We start from the raw sequence: 19,785 nt of genomic DNA, 5'->3' as shown, positions 1-19,785 counted from the left end.
TTAACAAATACCATAATAATAATTACTATTATTATTATTGAGTGTTTCCTGATCCTTCTCAACTTCTCTGCTGTTTTTGACATCAGGGACCCCTCTCTCCTCCTTGAGGCCCAATCAGGCCGGGGTGTTGCTAATACACAACTAACCTGGCTCTCCTGCTTCCTCTCTGACTACAGCTCCTCCATTTCCCTTGCTGGCTCCTTCTCTGCCTCTCATGAGAAGCAGCATGGCTAGGAGAAACAGCACGCTTAGTGAAGAGAGCCCGGGCCTGGGAGTCGGAAGGTCCTGCTTTCTAATCCCAGCTCTGCCACGTGTCTGCTGTGTGTCACCTCGGGCAAGTCACTTCACTTCTCTGTGCCTCAATTACCTCATCTGTAAAATAGGGATTAAGAGTGTGAGCCCCAATTACCTCATCTGTAAAATAGGGATTAAGAGTGTGAGCCCCACATGGGACAGGGACTGTATTCAACCTGATCAACTTGTTTCTACCCCACTTCTTAAAACAGTGTTTGGCACATAGTCAGTGCATAACAAGTATTATCATTTTCTTATTATGGCCATTCCCCAAGGCTCTGCTCTTGGCCCTCAGCTCTTCTTGCTTTACACTCTCTCATTCCAGATGCTCATCTGCTCATGTGATTTCAGCTATCACCTCAACACGGACAACACCCAAGGTTCTCTCCAGCCCTGTCCTTTTTTTTTAATAGTATGTATTAAGCATTTACTATGTGTCGAGCACTAATTCTAAGCGCTGAGGTAGATACAAGGTAATCAGAGGGCACACAGCCCCGTCCCACATCAATAAATAACAATACTAATAATAATTGTGGTATTTGTTAGTCACTTACTATGTCTCCAGACACTGTACTAAATTCTGGGGTGGATACAAGCAAATTGGGTTGAACACAGTCCCTGCCACATGGGGCTCACAGTCTCAATCCTCATTTTACAGATGAGGAAACTGAGGCACAAAGCAGTGAGTGACTTGCCCAAGATCACACAGCAAAGTGGCAGAGTCAGGATTAGAACCCACGACCTTCTGACTCCCAGGCCTATGCTCTAACCACTATGCAATTCATTCATTCAGTCAGTCGTATTTATTGAGGATTTACTGTGTGCAGAGCACTGTACTAAGCACTTGGATAGTACAATGTTGCTTCTCAATCAGTCAGTGGTATTTATTGAGTGTTTACTGTGTGCAGAGCACTATACTAAGTATTTGGGGCAGTATAGTATAACAGAGTTGGTAAGACACATACCCTGTCCACAAGCAGCTTATAGCCTAGAGCACACTTGGGGCTCACAGCCTGAGCACTGAATCCTCATTTTACAGTTAAGAAAACTGAAGCACAGAGAAGTTAAGTCACTTGCCTAAAGTCATATAGCAGACAAGTGACAGAGACAGGATTAGAACCCAAGTCCTCTGACACCTAGGCTCATGCTCTTTTCGCTGAGCCACACTACTTCACAGTGTGCAGTCATCAAACCTGCAATCCTTCATCTTCTTTTGCCAACATGTCCACTTGGCTATCTCTCCAGCACCTCAAACTCACTGTCTAAAATAGGTCACCTCCTCTTACTGCTCAATCCACACTCCTCCTAACTTTCCCTTTCTCATACTTTTAACCCTGCCACACTCCTAATCTGAGAATGCTGCTTCATCAGTGCCATCCTTGATTCCTTGCTGCCTTTCAAAGCTCTCATTCAATCCTGTCGATTCTTTGTGTCTACCAACTCTGCTGCTCTCTCCTAAGGGCTTGGAGCATAGTGCACTGCACATAGTAGGTGCCCAAGAAACCCCAGTGATGGATTGACTGACAGATCTATTGGTTGGTTGATTCCTAAAGAGTGTTTTCCAAATCGGTCCATTCCTCTCCACACAACAACTACGTCCCCGGTCCTAACTCTGGTCATATTACTACTGGATTACTGGTCTCCCTGCCTCCAACCTCTTCCCACTCCAATCTGGACTACATACTGTTGCATGTGTCGTCTTCCTGAAGCATCACCCGGCCCACATCTCCCCTCATATCCCTCCACCAGCTCCCTGTATCTCTCCACATCAAACAAAAATTCCTCACGATTACCTTTAAAACTCTCTCCAGCTGGCTCCACCTTACCTTTCTGCTCTCTTCATCTTCTGTTCCCCAACTCGCTCTCTTTCATCCCCCAAACTAACTTTCTCTTGCTCTTGACTCTTCTGCTTCCATCCCCTCTCTCACAATATCCCCCAAATCAGAACTCCCTCTTTCCCCAAATCCAACAGATCACAATTCTCCCCACAACCATAGTCCTCATAGAATCCCATCTCCTCCTTGATTTGTTCCCAACAACCAAAGCCATATAAACACATCAGCCATCTCAAGTTCACCTATGAACTGGATAGATGAACTTGTTATCTGACTGTCTTAGCTCTACCCAACCATATAGCACAGTGCTTGGCACAAAGTAAAGTATTAACAAATTCCACCCACACAAAAACATATTCATCCACATCCTCAATACTTGTGAATATATAATTATTCAACTCTACATTCAGTTAACTAGACTGTAAATATTTTTAGCTTCTTGTGGGCAGGGGCCATGCCACTCCTGTGTGTGATTTTTCTCAGTAGGCACTCAATAAATGTCATTTCTACTAATCCTGCTAGTCCATCTCAACACCCTCTAGGGCATGGGAAACCCAGAGATGGAGTCTAATGCTAACCTTCTCACTGTACCTCAATCTCATCTATCTTGTCGCCGACTTCTCACCCATGTCCTGCTTTTGTCCTAGAATGTTCTTCCTCTTCATAGCTGACAATCAGTCTCCCCACCTTCAAAGCCTTAATGAAGGCACATCTCTTCCAAGAGGTCTTCCCTGACTTAGCCCTCCATTCCTCTTCTCCCACTCCCTTCTGTGTCACCTTGACTTGCTTACTTTATTCATCCCCCTCCTGGCCTCACAGCACTTATGTACATGTCTGTAATTTATTTATTTATTTTAATGCCTGCCTCCTCCTCTAGACTGTAAGTTCATTTTGGGCAAGGAGTTTGTCTGTTTATTGTTATATTGTACTCTCCCAAGTGCTTAGCATAGTGCTCTGCACATAGCACTTAATAAATATGACTGATTGAGTCTGGCTTCTGGGGACATTTAAGAGTTGGCTGGTTGGTGCTGTTCAGGGGCAGAGGAGCTCAGAAAGGGGGGGTCACTGACTGTAGAACCTGCAGTCACCCAGACTGTCCCCTTCCTGCCAGACCCATCCCCTAAGAGAGAGAGGAGGGTCTGGTGTGGTCTGGAGGGCAGTGTTCATCTCCATTCCCCATTCCACCCTAGTCCCATCCCTTTTCTGCCACCCCCGCCACTCTTCCGAACCCAGTCCCAGTCTGCAAGACCTCGCTCGCCAAGCACAGAAACAGCCAAACCCACCTACTCAACTACCCGCCACTGTGCAGCAGGGAAACTGAGGCAGGGAGGGAAGGGGGATGTGGAAAAGTTTAATTTGGTGTCCAACCCAGGAAACAGGGGCATGAGAGAAAATATGGAAGTTTGAGCAGGCAAGCAAACACAGAAATCCACAGACAGGCAGAGACCAGCCCCAGCAGGATGGACAGGTAGACACCAAGACAAAAGTCACAGCCAGACAACAGCCACAGACCAGCAGACAGATCAGTCAAGAGGACAGACCAGACACAGATGCACCAAAAGAGGCATGTGGCCACAGACATTCTTCATCTACAACCACTCCCTTGGAGAACTCATTCACTCCCAAGGCTTCAGCTACCACTTCGACATGGATGATACCCAAATCTACATCTCCAGCCCTGGTCTCTCTCCTTCTCTCCAGTCTCACATTTCCTCCTGCCTTCAAGACATCTCTATTTGGATGTCCGCTCATAATCTCAAACTTAATATGTCTAAAACATAACTTATCTTCCTACCCAAACTCTTTCCTCCCCCTGACTTTTCTATCACTGTAGACGACACCATCATCCTTCCTGTCTCACAAACCCATAACTTGGCATTATCCTTGACTCCTTTCTCTCAATCGACCCATTTATTCAATCCATTACTAAATCCTGTCAGTTCCACCTAAACAACATCACTAAAATCTGCCCTTTCCTCTCCATTTGAACTGCTACAATGTTAATCCAAGCACTTATCCTATCCGACTTTGATTACTGTATCAGCCTCCTTGCTTACCTCCCCGCCTCCTGTCTCTCCACACTCCAGTCCATACTTCACTCTTCTGCCCAGATCATTTTTCTACGAATACATTCAGGACATGTTTCCCCACTCCTCAAGAACCTCCAGTGGTTGCCCATCCACCTCTGCATCAAATAAAAACTCCTCACCATTGGCTTTAAAGCACTCAATAATCTTGCCCCCTTCTACCACACCTCACAACTCTCATATCTTATGAGATATGAGACTTTCATACCACAACCCAGACCGCACATTTTGCTCCTCTAATGCCAACTTTCTCACTGTACCTCAATCTCGTCTATCTCGCCACCAACCTCGCCCACGTCCTGCCACTGGTCTGGAATGCCCACCCTCCTCATGCCCAGCAGGCAATTAGTCTCCCCTCTTTCAAAGCTTTATTAAAGACACATCTCCCCCAAGAAACTTACCCCAACTAAGCCTTCTTTTCCTGTTCCCCCACTCCCTTCTGCTTTGCCCAGATTTGCTCCCTTCATTCACCACCCCAGTCCCACAGTCCAAACCTATTTGCTTGTATCCAACCCAAAGCTTAGTACAGGACCTGGCACATAGTAAGCACTTAACAAATACCACAATTATTAACATAATTATCTGTAATTTATTTATTCATATTAATATCTGTCTCCCCGTCCAGACTGTAAGCTTGTTGTGGACAGGGAATGTGTCTATTTACAACAGTAAGCACACAATAAACATAATTGAATTAATTAATTAATTAATCCAGCCATATCCTGACAGAAACCTTCAAACAGTTAAGAGCCCCTGTCAGAAAAAGTCAGGCTAATCAGCAGGCACTGCCACTTGAATGCTGTGTGACCTTGGGCAAGTCACTTCACTTCTCTGTGCCTCAGTTACCTCATCTGTAAAATGGGAATTGAAACTGAGGGCCCTATGTGGGACAGGGACTACATCCATTCCGACTTTCTTGTAGCCACCCTAATGCTTATTACAGTGCCTGGCACGGGCACAGAGAGCCTGGAATGTGGGATTTTGGCAGGGTCTGTCTCTCATTTCTCCCACACTCTCACCCTCACTCTCTCTTGCACTCTCCCTCTCTCTTCATCTCTGTCTCTCTCTCTTACTCTCTTTCTCTCTTTGTGCTTTGATGCTGCCAGAGGGAGAGTGGAGAGTAAGATCAGCATGAGGGAGAATGTCTGTGTGTGTTTGGTGAGTGTGTGTTTGCAGGTGAGTGTGTATGGGGGGCACACATGTCAGCATGACTGTGAATATGGGCATGCGGGTGTGTATCCATGAAAATATGACGTGTATCTAGGTGCAGGTGTGTAATAACAGCTTGCGTATGTAGGTTTGCATGTGTGTACATGCACTTGTGTCTAAAGGTGCACAAGGCAGTGGTGTGTGTGTGTGAGGGGAGGAGGAGTATGTCAAGTGTGGAGTTCTATTTATGTGACAATGTGCAGTGCTTGTGTGCGTGTGTGTGTGTGTGTGTGTGTGTGTGCCTGTGTGTGCATGCATGAATTGGGAGGGAGGCCTGTGCTCGTATCTAACGTGTGGATCTGTATCTGTCTGCAAAGAGCTGGGCATGGGGCTGGATACCATGCCAAGAGCTGCAGGCTTAGAGGTGTGGGGGAGCTGTGGACACCTGTGATGGTCAGTACCTGGGCATGATACTCAGGGCCAGAATGTCCCTGCTATCACTCTTATGGCTCCCTACAGCCCCTCCCCCATCCTTCTCCAGCAACACTCTCCTCTCCCCCAACTCTTTCTTCCCTGCCAGGTGAACCCCCCAGGCATGAATCTGGACACTGGATCCCCTCCTCATCATCCTCTAGACCCGAACCCCCTGCCCTCAGTTTCCCTCCCCCACCCCCCTGCCCTCAGCTTTCTCCTAATAGTAATAATTGAGGTATTTGTTAAGTGCTTGCTGCACGACAGATACTGGGAGAGATACAAGATAATCAGTGGGGCACAGTCCGTCATGGCCTGGAACGCCCCCCCTCCTCAAGTCTGACAGACAAATACTCTCTCCACCTTCAAAGCCGTATTGAAGGCATATCTCCTCCAAGATGCCTTCCTTGGCTAAGCCTCCCTCTCCTCTTCTCCCACTCCCTTATGCGTCACCCTGACTTGCTCCCTTGGTTCACCCCCTAACCCCCAGACCCACAGCATTGATATCCATATCTTATTTATATTAATGTCTGTCTGTCTCTCTCTAGACTGTAAGCTCGTTGTTGGGCAGGAAATGTGGCAGCCCCTCTTCCCTGTGGAACCCTTTAATCAATCAATCAATCAATCGTATTTATTGAGCGCTTACTATGTGCAGAGCACTGTACTAAGCGCTTGGGAAGTACAAATTGGCATCACATAGAGACAGTCCCTACCCGATAGTGGGCTCACAGTCTAATAGGGGGAGACAGAGAACAGAACCAAACATACCAACAAAATAAAATAAGTAGGATAGAAATGTACAAGTAAAATAAATAAATAAATAAATAAACAGAGTAATAAATATGTACAACCATATATACATATATACAGGTGCTGTGGGGAGGGGAAGGCGGTAAGGCGGGGGGATGGAGAGGGGGACGAGGGGGAGAGGAAAGAAGGGGCTCAGTCTGGGAAGGCCTCCTGGAGGAGGTGAGCTCTCAGCAGGGCCTTGAAGGAAGGAAGAGAGCTAGCTTGGCGGATGGGCAGAGGGAGGGCATTCCAGGCCCGGGGGATGACGTGGGCCGGGGGTCGATGGCGGGACAGGCGAGAGCGAGGTACAGTGAGGAGATTAGTGGTGGAGGAGCGGAGGGTGCGGGCTGGGCAGTAGAAGGAGAGAAGGGAGGTGAGGTAGGAGGGGGCGAGGTGATGGAGAGCCTTGAAGCCCAGGGTGAGGAGTTTCTGCCTGATGCGCAGATTGATTGGTAGCCATTGGAGGTTTTTGAGGAGGGGAGTGATATGTCCAGAGCGTTTCTGGACAAAGATAATCCGGGCAGCAGCATGAAGTATGGATTGAAGTGGAGAGAGACACGAGGATGGGAGATCAGAGAGAAGGCTAGTGCAGTAGTCCAGACGGGATAGGATGAGAGCTTGAATGAGCAGGGTAGCGGTTTGGATGGAGAGGAAAGGGCGGATCTTGGCAATGTTGCGGAGCTGAGACCGGCAGGTTTTGGTGACGGCTTGGATGTGAGGGGTGAATGAGAGAGCGGAGTCGAGGATGACACCAAGGTTGCGGGCTTGTGAGACGGGAAGGATGGTAGTGCCGTCAACAGAGATGGGAAAGTCAGGGAGAGGACAAGGTTTGGGAGGGAAGACAAGGAGCTCAGTCTTCGACATGTTGAGCTTTAGGTGGCGGGCGGACATCCAGATGGAGATGTCCTGAAGGCAGGAGGAGATGCGAGCCTGGAGGGAGGGGGAGAGAGCAGGGGCAGAGATGTAGATCTGGGTGTCATCAGCGTAGAGGTGATAGTTGACATTGGCCACATCTAAGTAACTTCCTAAGGGGTTCTCCCCTTCCTCCTCTCCCTCCTCCCCACCTCCTCTTCCCCCTTCACCTCTCCCTCCTTACCGCCCCCTCTTCCTCCTCTTCTCCCTGCACCTCTCCCACCTCCTTCTCCTCTTCCTCCTTCTTCTCCTCCTCCTACCCCTCCTCTTTCTGCTACTCTTCTTCCACTTCCTCCTGCTTCTCCAGCAGGCTGGAGGCAGAGCTGGTATTAAAACCCAGGTCCACTGACTCCCAGATCCATTCTCTTCCCAGGAGGCCGCTCTGCTTCTCCTCAGCAGGCTTTTTTCCTTGATCATCCCTTTCTCCTCTCTGTCCCATAGTGAAGGAGGATATTTCCTTCCCCAAGCAAAGTGCTCCCCTGGGCAGGGAGAGAGGGAACTCTAGGGGTCAGAGGGGCAGAGGGGGCATTGAGAGGGAGAAAGCAAAAAAGGGTGGTCTGAGGGGACCACCTGGGCCTGGTGGCTGTATTCATACTGCCTCCACCTGAGTCAGAGGCTGCTTCCCTGATATGGGGACACTACCTCTGCCCCCTTCGCTCCCCCAATGCCAGGGGACTCTGGTTACCCCTCCCCACCCACCCGGGCAATACCTCCAATGGGGACTAGGGTCTCCATGTCCTTGGGAGAGAGGGGTGGGTAGGTTCAGGGGCCAAGGTCCCCCAAAGATCCCACACAGATGCCAGTGGGAGGATGGGAGGGCATGCATGTCAGCAAATCGTGATTGGGGGAGGCTGGGTCCAGTTGGGACAGGCTGGGTCAGGGGGCCCATATGTTCATGGGGAGGTTGAAGAGAGGTGTGATCAGGAGGGGTTAACAAATAATTAATCAGCACATAGGCTCCACAGACTCGGGTCATTCCATCCATTCCCCTGCCTTTGGGTCAGATGCTCTTCATCCTACACAGGCGGAGTGTGCCCAGCTGTGCCCCAGCTGTGCTGTCATTTGGGTATTGCTTTCCCACAATTTGCGTATTATTCATTTACTAAGAGGAATCCAATCTCCCCCATGCCTTGTCCCTCTGCCTCAGCTCCACCCCCACCTTCACTCTGGGTTGTCTGTCTCTCCCCTCCCCCTCCCACGGGCTCTGGTCCCTCCTGGGGGTCACTGCACCCACCCCCTTGCCTCAGCTACAAAAGCCCAGTCCCTTACCCCTCCAAGGACTCGAGTCCAGAAAGGTCCCTTGTGTAGCTCAGTGGTCAGGGAGGACCCCGGGTGGGGTTGTCCACAGGCAGGGGAGGCCTTGAGGGAGGGGCCGGGAGGGCAGGGGGATGAGGAAGCTGGGGGTAGGGAGACCCAGGGGGACTGGAGAGATGGGCGGGGACAATGAGAAGCTGGTGCTTGCTGCAGAATGACTAAATTTAAACCAGTGAATTCTCAGTAAGGGGGAACAAAAAGGGGGAGAAACATCTCTGGCTTCACAGAGAAGGAGTAGGGGTGGGGGAGGAGGAGAGAGAAGTGGTAGAAGGCCAGGAGGAGGAGAAGGAGGAGGAGAAGGAGGAGGAGGAGGAAGAGAAAGAAGAGGAGAAGGAGGAGGATGAAGAAACTGAGAAGAGAATGAGAATGAGAGGGGGAGGAGAAGCAGGAGAAGGGGGCGAAGAATAGGAGAAGCAGGAGGAAGAGGAAGAGGAGAAGGGGAAGAGGAATGGAAGGAGGAGAAGGAAGAAGAGGAAGAGAAGGAGGAGGGGAAGGTGTGAGAGGAGGAGGAGGAGGGAGAGAAGGGGGAAGGAGGAGGAGGAGGAGGAGGAGGAGGAGGAGAACCCCATAGGTATGGCCACATCCAAGTGCTGAAGGATTCTACAAGGAAGAGGGGCTGGCGCCGATCGAGTTGCATAGATGAGGAGGTGGGTGGTTGGAAGTTAGAGAAGCAGCGTGGCTCAGTGGAAAGAGCCCGGACTTGGGAGCCAGAGGTCATGGGTTCGAATTCCAGCTCTGCCACTTGTCAGCTGTGTGACTTTGGGCAAGTCACTTCACTTCTCTGTGCCTCAGTTCCTTCATCTGTAAAATGGGGATGAAGATTGTGAGCCCCAAAGGGGGCAACCTGATCACCTTGTATCCCCCCCCACCCAGTGCTTAAAACAGTACTTTGCACATAGTAAGCGCTTAACAAATGCCATCATTATTATTATTAGAGAAGCGACATGGCTCAGTGATAAGAGCACAGGCTTTGGAGTCAAGGTCATGGGTTCAAATACCGACTCCCCCAAATGTCAGCTGTGTGACCTTGGGCAAGTCACTTCACTTCTCTATGCTTGAGTTACCTCATCTGTAACATGGGGATTAAGACTGTGAGCCCCATGTGGGACAACCTGATTAACTTGTATCCCCCCCAGCGCTTAGAATAGTGCTTTGCACATAGTAAGCGCTTAATAAATGCCATCATTATTATTATTAAGTTGCCCCAGGATGGGGCAGCAACGCTGGCAGGAGCAAGACAATTACACTGTTGCTTAAATTATCTCTGTGTATGCCAGTGGTGATATATGTACACTGTCATGTATTTTGTGCAGTACGCTCTGCATGCTGGGCCCCAGTCAGGGGGTTAGGATGTGTAGGCCCCAGGGAGAAGGGGGTGCTGAAGGGGGCAGTCAGCCTGAAAGCGCCAACCAAGTCCCTTACCCTTTCACACACACACACCCACATGCGCACAAACACATGGACGCATGTACACATTGGGTTCCGGGTTGAGAGCTCCCTGAGGCTCTTGAAGACCCCAGCACTGAGTCCAAACCCTGGGCTGCCCCACCTCAGCTCTCCCATGCCCTGCCCAAGCCACTGGGCTCAGAACACATCCACTTCTAAGCCACCGCCTGCCTAGAGTGTCCTCCCTTCTCCTTTACCCCAACCCCATCTCTCCCCTCCTCCCTAACTGCCCTGAAAAACCCCTACCCCGGTCAGCCTTCCTGGATTAGCCACCCATCTCCTGCCCCAACTCTGGCTGCCCCAGGACCAATGCTACCAGCCCCAGAGGGTTTCCCGTGGGTAGTTTGGGGAAGTATTGTGCCCTGAGACCTAACTTATCCATTTAAATGCATGTTTCTCTATTTCTATGGTCTGTCCTCTCTCTTTTCCATCTTACTGCCAGCCTGTCAAGGACAGGGACCATCCTTGTGACCCCCATCCACTCCTTACAACCCCCGCATTGTCCGCTGCCTGGACAGGGGCCCAGGGCCGTCCGGGGGCTCGGTTCTGACCTGGAGGTTGAGTGCTGCCCCACTGTCCAAGGAGCCTGAGGGCGCCCCGGGTGAGTGAGGCTGGCGAGAGGGTGGGCAGGAAGACAGATGAATGGGCAGGGGGTAGAGTAGGGTGGCACCCTGCCTCCACCCCCCCTACCCCACCTCCAGGCCTGCAGCCCAGCCTTGTTCCTCTGAGGAGGCCTCCTCCTCTCCTGCTCCTCCAGGGGCCAAATCCAGCAGGCAGGACCCCCAGGACCGGAGCCGGTGGCAGAGGAGACCAAAGAAGAGAGGGAGGAGGAGGAGGAGGAGGAAGAGGAGGCGGAGAGGGAGGAAGAGGGGGAGCAAAGGCTGCTCCTGGAGAGGGACCGGAAGCCAAGCGCTGTCATCACTCAGCTAGAGCAGCGGTCTAAGAAGAGTGTGCGCCTGTCACCTCCTCCCCCCAGTCACATGGACGCTCCACGGGCCGAGCCCCCGCCCCCACCTCCCCCACCTTCCCCAGCCCCCGCCCAGCCCCCTCCGGCTCTCCCCGCAGAAGCCTCGCCTCCACAAGGGCCCAGCTAGGGGGGGCTTGGTCCTCTCTTTCCGGGCCTCCACTTAGGCTCCCCTCATTCCCCCCACAGCTACTGTGGCGATGCGTTCTCCTGTGCCCCTTCCCTGCCCTCTCCACTGCCCGGTACCCCAACCAGGGGGACTAAGCTCGGTAAGTCATGTCCAGGGACAAGGGCTGAGACTGTCCGGTGAGGGGTGGCCACTGGGCGAACCTCCAGGCGGTCCTACAGCTTTGAGCCAGGATCACTGACCGGGGACCCTGGGACTCTTGGAGTCCAGCTCCTAGCTGTCCAGCCTGGTCTCTGCTGTCCCATCTTCTCACCTAGGGACTTGTGCCCTGGGCTGCACACTTCTCTGGGGGCGGTCTGGGGGCTGGGGCTGGGGCAAGCAGCGTGAGTGAGTAGCCGGAGGCTTTGCCTTGGGCTACCGGGCAAACGCCCCTCCGTCTAACAACCAGGCCACACTGCCCTCCATAGGGGCCAGAAGGGCGTTGCGCCCTGAAGGTCACTCAGTGAAGGGACAGACTACCCCTCACTGGTGCCCAACCTGGTACCTAAAAGAAACCAGACCCCGGGTCTGAAGAAAACCAGGCTATTGCATTGGATAAAATGAGCTGTGGTCTAGGGGGAAACCTAAGAGTGTGTCCAGGGTGAATGGGCAGGGAGGTCAGTGTGGCCTTCATGGAACCCAACGGGCACAGGGGTTCATGTGAGTTTTGCTGGATTCACCCAGAGGACGCCCATCTGATTCCATCCATATCTTTGCAGCTGCTCTGGGTGGACCCTGAACTTCTCTGCCTCTCACTTAATAATAATAAAAATAATGGTATTTGTTAAGTGCTTACTATGTGCCAAGCACTTGCACTAGAAAGCTTCTCTCTGAACACAGGCACTGCTTCTGAGCCAGGGAACTCGGGGAAGCAGTAAAGGTTTGTGAGGGGCTGGGAGCTGAGATAAAGTACCAGGGCTGGATCAGTACCCAACAGGGTACTGTAGGAGCAGCATGGCTTAGTGGAAAGAGCACAGCCTTGGGAGTCACAGGTGGTGGGTTCTAATCCCACCTCTGCCACTTATCAGCTGTGTGACCTTGGACAAGTCACTTAACTTCTCTGCACCTCAGTTACCTCATTGGTAAAACAGGGATTAAGACCGTGAGCCCCACGTGGGACAACCTGATTACTTTGTATCTACACCAGCCCTTAGAACAGTGCTTGGCCCATAATAAGTGCTTAACAAATGCCACCATCATCATCAACAGGGGGAAGACCAGTAGAAACCTGGGTTGCCCAGAAAGGAAGTGGATCAGCAAGTACCCATAGCCCTAGGCCCGAGTGATACAGGCAGAAAGGTTGAACGTACCCTAGAGTAATAGGAGGAAATAAGGGATCTATCAAGGCTATTTCTTGAATGCCTACTGTGTGCAGAGCAATGTACTAAGCGCTTGGGAGAGTATGATGCAACATAGTTGGTAGACAAGATTCCCGCCTGGTGGAGCTGATAATTAGAAGTTAGATGCCATCAGGCTGATAATTAGAAGTTAGACACCATCAGGCAAAGGGGGTGGGCAGAGCCCAGTGGTCCCTCTAGCACCATGTACCCAGAGCCAGCTCTGGCTCTCAGCCCCCTTTGGTTTCCCATCCGTGGAATGGGCTCTGCGCCTGCTGGCCAGAGCAAGGACAATGGGCAGGGGTAGAACCGGGGCATGACTAGTGGAAAGAGCCCCGGCTTGGGAGTCAGAGGTCGTGGGTTTTAATCCCGGCTCTGCCACTAATCAGCTGCGTGACTGGGCAAGTCACTTCACTTCTAGTCACTTCACTTCTCTGGGCCTCAGTGACCTCATCGGTAAAATGGGGATTAGGACTGCGAACCCCGTGCAGGACAACCTAATTACCTCGTATCTACCCAGCGCTTAGAACACTGCTTGGCCCATGGTAAGCGCTTGACAAATACTGTCATCATCATCCTCACGACCAGGGCTGGAGTAACCGTCAGAGCTGTCCAGCCGCAGGGAGTGAGTAAGGGAGACCAAAGTGGGGATTTCCGTCCGTCGCCCCCGGATCCCTCCTCTTGGGGGCGCCAGCGGGTCGATGCTGCAATAGAGAGACGCGGTCGCGCTGTAGAAACGACCGACGCCTCCTGCTCCAGGGCTGCAAACAAGGGGGGAGGGGATCTGAAGGGAGGGATCGGAAGGGAGGGGACCTTGAAGGGAGGGGGGCTGCCGTTTTCTGCTCTATTGCAGCCCCTTCCCTGAGTCCCTGGCCCTCCCCATTTTGCTGCCGAGCCCCAGGCCCTGAGACGCGAGAGGCGGTTCAGCTTCAGCGCGAAATCGAGATAAAACCGGAGCCGGGAAACAGGGCATCCCCGTGACGGCCACCAGCCCCTCCGTGGGTTCAATCAATCGGCCTGTCAATCAATCAATCAATCAATTGGTCGGCCGGTGGGGTGGCAGAAACAAGTCAGAAACAGAAACAAGTGCCTCAGCTGCCTCCCTTCCTCCCCCATCGAGCCCCCCTCTAACCCCTTCCATCAGGACTGGAGGAGTCCTGGAGGGAAGGGGGATGGGGAGAGGAAGAGGGGAGGGGGAGGCTGGGGCAGGGGCTTGGGGGGGGAGAGGAGGAGTGGAAAATGGAAACAGAGCGAGAGGAAGGACTGAGGGGCGGGGGGCACGCTCCTGGCAGGGGGCATGGGCAGGGGGCATGGGCAGGGGCACAGCGAGCGGCCGGGCTCCACGTGGGTTTAACAGGTCTCGGGGCCGGGGAGGAGGTGGGAGCCACTGGAGAAGGGGCGCGGAGCGGGGCGGCCACTGACCTGGGTCCAAAAGAAGATCCCCCTCGGTTCTAGCCTCTTCCCTGCTGGGCATTTGGATGCCCCTGGGACTTTGAGAGGAGAAAGACAGAGGCCCTCGAGGAGCGCCAGAGGGCCAGGGGCTGGAGGGAGGACAGCCAGCCAGATAGCCGACTGGAGCGGAGAGCCAGGCAGACCCAGAGAGAGGCAGAGACAAAGGGAGAGACACAGAGAGACAGCGAGACACACGGGGGGGGGGGGTGGCGGGGGGGAAGAAGCTCCGAGAGCGGGAGGGAGAGGGAGCCGCTGTGCAGTGAGGTCATCGTTTGAATCTAATTGTCTGACTCAGGAGAAGATGTGGCACTTGATGGAGGAAGCCAGATGGAGGAGGTTTCGCCCGGCGGCTCCCCACTATCCTAGGGGAGAGGGCTGGGGAGGGAGTCTGCAGAGCCCCGCGCCTCCTCTCACTCCCCCCACCGCACCCTGGAGACCTTCAAGGGGAGCGCAACCGGACGCCGCTTAAGGGGACGTGGGTCAGCGCCCCTCTCTGCCCCCCCCTACTCTTAGCTGGGCTGGACAGACACCCTGGGCCCTGGGCTAGAAATGTGGGTCTGCAGCTGGCCGCCCCCGTCCCTAGCCAGGTCCCACCGGGATCCCACAGGCCCTTCAGGTCAGATCCGATGGACAGCTGCAGCCTCTGATCCCAGCCAGGGACTCCTGCCCGGAGCTGTGTCCTGGTGGGATTCTCCCCCTGTCCCCATGATGTCCATAGGAAGAAGAGTTTCACTCGCTGGGGACCACGGGATTGACCCTTCCCCAATGGAGACAGTGGCCAAGGCCGGACAGGGTCGGGAGGGGAGGGGGCTCAGGTCAACACAGAACCCCCCTATCCCTGTGAGAGGCTGGGAGCCACTGTTCAAAGCTCGAGTTCTGGACCGTTCATGGAGCGTGTTGGCGTGCATCAGCCTAGTGGCCAGTCGAGGTCACTTGCACAGACACGCTTACCACAGTGCCATGTCACAGTCATGCTTAAGGATACACAGTCATGGACATGAATGTATGCACAGGGGCATGTACACACACTCACACACACATTCTTCCACAACCGCATGCATACCTGTACACGTTCCCACATGTATGGCCTTCGAAAGAACAGAGGACCAGAAGGATGCTGAAGATGAAGTTGGGGTTGGAGGTACCGGGGAAGATGGGGAAGGGAGGAGGGGGAAGAATAGAGGAGGGGGAGGAACACAAGCTCTTTCCCAGAGCTCAATACAGTACTCTGCACAGAGTAACCCCTTAATAAATACCGTTTTTACTCCCTGTATCTCTCTGGAAGAACCACGAAGACTCTTCCTCCCTCCTTCCTTCCCGCCTTCCAGTCAGTAGTGTTAAAGATGGTCTCCTGGGATACAGGACCTGCTGTCCTCCCAGGGTGAGAAGGCCCAGGCAGCCCCAGTCCTGGCTTCTCCAGGGTGAAGAGGCATAGGCAGGGCAGGGGCTCTGGGTGTCCCTCACGTCAGCCTAGGAGCTCAGGCACCTGCCTCTGGGTCAGCTCTTCATCCAAAGGGGCTTCTCCCAGGCTGAGAAATTCCAGAAGTAGAGGCCATTCAGCTGTCCCTGAGACCCAGGCTGTCCTTCCAACTGCTGACTCCCGAGCCAGTCCATCCCCAGCTTTAGCTCTCAGTGATCAACTGCAAAATATCCTCACTGACTGCCTCCTCACTGACTACCTCCTCACTGACTGCCCCAGAGGTGGCCTTTCATCATCATCATCATCACTAGTTCCACCCCATCCTGCTCCCACCCAGGGGCAGGGGCAGAGAAAGGGGATAGCATGGGGAGGGAGAGGAGAGGGGGAAGGATCCCCAGCAGGGTAGGGGAAAGGGCAATCATTTGGGGGAGGGGGTTGTTGCAGTACAGTGACAGCACCCCCATCCCAGTGCCTGACACCACCAACGTGTCCAGCCATGACCCGTGTCAGCAGCCCACAGTGCCAGGCCAAGGCGGGGGCGAGAGGGTGGGGTGAGGCAGAGGGTGGGGAAAGCCTGGGCTGGAAGCCAGGACTCTTGGGCCCTGTTTTCAGCTCCGGCACATGCGCTTGGTGACCTTGGGCACCCCACTTACCATCTCTGGACCTTTACTACCCAGGCAACTCTGAGCCCCATCTCCCTCTCCTCCTTCCTCCTTTCCTTCCCTCCTTCACCACCCCCCTGCTCTCCCCTCTTCCATCCCGCATGAGGAGAGAAAGGGTCTGGGATCAGGGTGGAGGTGGGGTCACAGAGTTCTGCACCATGGTGGGGGGGGGGGGGGCGGTTCTGTGGTAGTTATGGAGACAAGCTGTTCCCCAGGCAGGCAGCAGGAGGCTGGGATGGTGATAAATATTTAATGTGCCTTCAGCATGGAGGGGGTGACAGGGGATGGGAGAGGTGGGAGGGAGCTGGACCACTCAGCATCTGAAGGACCCTGAGAAAATAGACCCCTCCCCCTACCATCCCCCCCATCACACAACCACCACCCCCACTGTCCTGAGTGGGGATGGGGGAGACTAGCCATCTGCCTGTCCCTCTACCCATCCATACATCCATCTACCTTTCCATCCAGCCACCCCTTCACCCATCCATCCATCAATCCATCCATCCACCCGTCTATCCGTCCATCCATTCATCAGTCCATCCATCCAACAAATCACCCATCCATCCATCCATCTACCCACCCATCCACCCATCCATCCATTCATCAGTCCATCCATTCATCAACTCACCCATCCATCCATCAATCCATCCATCTACCCAATCATCCTGGGACACGGTACAGGGGCTTGGGAAAGGAATTAGGAAGGACCAGAGAACTGTCTCACGCCCCTAAACCCAGCGAGGTCATCTCAACCAGTCTTCTACACAGGGATCAATCAATCAATCAATCAATCAATCAATCGTATTTATTGAGCGCTTACTATGTGCAGAGCACTGTACTAAGCACTTGGGAAGCACAAATTGGCAACACATAGAGATGGTCCCTACCCAAAAGTGGGCTCACAGTCTAGAAGGGGGAGACAGAAAACAAAACAAAACATATTAACATATTAACAAAATAAAATAAATAGAATAGAATAGATAAATCGAATAGATATGTACAAGTAAAATAAATGAGATGCCACTGCCTCCCTGCTTTGCCCCCTGGAAGTCATTCTTGTTGTCTGACCTTTGTCCTTAATGCTGCAGGGTCAGCAGAAGTTAAGGGAATGAACCAGGTTTGAGGGAGATGGTGGCCTTCACCCTAGGATTAGGGCATTTTCTCCCACCCCCTGATTCCCTGCTTACCCAGGCCCTCCAGCCTGGCATAGTCTCACTTCCCCCATCCTGTATGTCTCCTTCCCTCTCCTTCCGCACAATAATAAAATTAATAACTGTAGTATTCATTAAGTGCTTACTATGTACCAGACACTCTTCTGAGCACAGGGATAGATACAGGATAATCAGGTTGGACACAGACCCTGTCCCACATGGGGCTTACACTCTTAATCCCCATTTTATAGTGGCAATGAGGCACAGAGAAGTGAAGTGACTTGTCCAAGGTCACAAAACAGACAGGTGGCTGAGCCAGAACTAGAACCCAGGCCCTTGAACTCAGGTCCTTCTAACTCCCAGGCCCATGTTCTATTCACTAGACCACATCCACGCCTTCCTCTTTCCATCACATCTTCACAAACCAGTGATAACAATAACTGGGGTATTTGTTCAGCCATTACCCTGTACCAAACACTGTGCTTAGCCCTGGGGAGTGGATGCAATGCAATCAGATGAGACACAGTCTCTGTCCCACACAGATCTCTCAGAGTAAGGGGGTTAGAGAACAGGTATTTAATCCTCATTTGAAAGCTGAGGAAAGGGCACTGAGAAGCCAAGCAACTTGCTCATGGTCACACAGCAGGCACAAGGCAGAGTCAGGATTAGAATCAATCAATCAATCAATCAATCAATCGTATTTATTGAGTGCTTACTGTGTGCAGAGCACTGTACTAAGCGCTTGAGAAGTACAAGTTGACAACATATAGAGATGGTCCCTACCCAACAGTGGGCTCACAGTCTAGAAGGGGAAGACAGAGAACTAAGCAAAACATATTAACAAAATAAAATAAATAGAATAGACATGTACAAGTAAAATAAATAAATGAATAGAGTAATAAATACATACAACCATATATATATATATATATAAAGCTGCTATGGGGAAGGGAAGGAGATAAGGTGGGGGTGTGTCGAGGGGGAGGAGAGGGAGAGGAAAGAGGAGGCTCAGTCTGGGAAGGCCTCCTGGAGGAGGTGAGCTCTCAGTAGGGCCTTGAAGGGAGGAAGAGAGCTAGCTTGGCGGATGTGGGGAGGGAAGGCATTCTAAGTCGGGGGATGATGTGGGCCGGGGGTCGATGGCGGGACAGGCGAGCACGAGGCACAGTGAGGAGATTAGTGGCAGAGGAGCGGAAGGTGCGGGCTGGGCTGTAGAAGGGAAGAAGGGAGGTGAGGTAGGAGGGGGCGAGGTGATGGAGAGCCTTGAAGCCGAGGGTGAGGAGTTTCTGCCTGATGCGCAGGTTGATTGGTAGCCACTGGAGATTTTTGAGGCCCAGGAACCATACTCTATCCACCAGGCCATGCTGCTTCACTGCTCACCTCCAGGACACTTATTCCAGTAAGCCATCTTAGAATCCCTGTTTCCCCGCAAACTTTCCGACTGTCTCAACCCCCTCTCTGAGATCCTCCACTCCTCATAGCCCCTTCTGGGTCAGCCTGTCCAAGTGGACTGGGATGTGTGTGTGTGTGTGTGCAAGGGTGTGTGTGTGTGTGTGTGTGCAGGCGTGTGTGTGTGTGCAGGCATGTGTGTGTGTGTGTGTGTGTGTGTGTGTGTGTGTGTGAAACCCAGGTGATCAGGCCATTACTGAGTCCCCAGTGGATCTGTGGACTCAAAATCTCCCTGCCGAGAGTCCAGCCAGGGCAACGAGCCAAGCTACCCTTGTGGAAGCCTCCGCAGGAATTGATCCCAGGCTTCCCACCCACCAGTCTGCTTTCTCTATCCCTTGCCCCCCACTGCCCACCCCCACCCCCCAACCCCACCTCACCTCACCTCCATGGTAATTTGTGGCCCTGAGGTGTCAATGCTGACAAAATTACCACCTCCCCAGCCCCACTGGGCATAAATCTCCCAAAGGCCCTCTGCTCACCCAACCCCACCCTCCCCTGTGCCCGTGCCCACACACACCCAAGTCTAGCTCCAGGACCAACAGCCAACTGGGCTGGTGGGGTGGACAGAGTTAGGGGCTTGTCAGTTTAGTAAGCAGAGCCTCCAAAGACCCCAGGGAACAGGCCTGATTCTGCTACTGCCCTGGCAGGGAAATCCCAGCTTGATCCCACCTCTCTTGCCTCTGACTCTGTGCCTTGGCACTGCCCATATCCACCCCCGGAGTGTGGATTCCACTCTCCTAGGTGACCCTTGCCCCCAGGGATGGGGTGGGACTGGCTTCAGGCTCTTCTCGATTCTTGTGGTCCAGCTAACTGAAATCCATGGACAACCAAAAGCCATGAGAGCTTCAACTTCCTTCAATTCAATTTCAATTCAATTCAGTCGCATTTAT

General features: G+C 52.8%; 1 protein-coding gene across 6 annotated transcripts in view; it reads right to left on the bottom strand.

Moving 5' to 3' along the window:
* The window catches only part of CNTFR (ciliary neurotrophic factor receptor), a 205,154-nt gene that overhangs the window by 160,520 nt on the left and 24,849 nt on the right, over positions 1 to 19,785 (bottom strand). Inside the window, exon 1 of one of the 6 annotated variants that reach the window (XM_038744402.1) lies at positions 14,187 to 14,303. The exons of 4 other annotated variants lie outside the window; for them this stretch is intronic. The gene's annotated coding sequence lies outside the window, so the exon portion shown is untranslated. Of the gene's footprint in view, positions 1 to 10,848; positions 11,139 to 14,186; positions 14,304 to 19,785 lie in introns of those variants that run through there. One more of the 6 variants, XM_038744403.1, reaches the window with a different exon arrangement.

The sequence above is a fragment of the Tachyglossus aculeatus genome, chromosome 3, assembly GCF_015852505.1.
Source record: "Tachyglossus aculeatus isolate mTacAcu1 chromosome 3, mTacAcu1.pri, whole genome shotgun sequence".
Taxonomy (NCBI): Eukaryota; Metazoa; Chordata; class Mammalia; order Monotremata; family Tachyglossidae; genus Tachyglossus; species Tachyglossus aculeatus.
The sequence above is the reverse complement of the archived record's forward strand: the minus strand, read 5'-3'. Positions and strand labels throughout refer to the sequence as shown.